Source organism: Trichechus manatus, unplaced genomic scaffold (assembly GCF_000243295.1).
Source record: "Trichechus manatus latirostris isolate Lorelei unplaced genomic scaffold, TriManLat1.0 scaffold00001, whole genome shotgun sequence".
Lineage (NCBI taxonomy): Eukaryota > Metazoa > Chordata > Mammalia > Sirenia > Trichechidae > Trichechus > Trichechus manatus.
This window is the reverse complement of record NW_004443937.1, coordinates 26,779,471-26,780,049: the sequence shown is the minus strand read 5'-3', so window position 1 is coordinate 26,780,049 and position 579 is coordinate 26,779,471.

Sequence of the window (579 nt, the reverse complement as noted above, 5' to 3'; positions counted from 1 at the left end):
CAATGGGGAACGGCGGCGGCAGGCGGAGGCGGGACTTCCGGCGGAGGCGCGAATTGGGCGAGAGCGTGCGGGCTGCTCTGGGGTCGCCGAGGGAGCGGCTTTTGGCGCCCGGGGCGGTTTCACATCGCCACCCTGTCACAGAGACTTAGCGTCCAACAGTGTGAGAGCGGTTAGGGCCTTCGTGTCTTCTGCACTCCTGCCCCGCGGCTCGCGATGCGAGTGGATAAACTGGCCAGGTCGAGCCGAGCCCACAACAAAATCCAGCTCGGACTCGGCTTCCACCCGCCTTCCCCGCTACCGCTCGCCGCCACGGCTCTTCTCTCCATCTCCCTTTCGATCTTCTGTTAGGGAGGTGAGAATTCTTGCCTCACAAGGTTGTTGGGAGGGTGAAATCAGCATAATGGCGTGTTGTAAAATGTACAACGCTAGAGGAAGGACTTAGGTGGCATTTGCTGGTCGCGGAGAGACAGCTGGTTAGAGTGTTGGCCAGTCTGGAGGACCCGCCCCCGGCCTCATCACCTCTTAGGGTGAGAAAGGGGAAATTCCAGTTACATGCTGCGGTCCACCAGATGAAGCTCC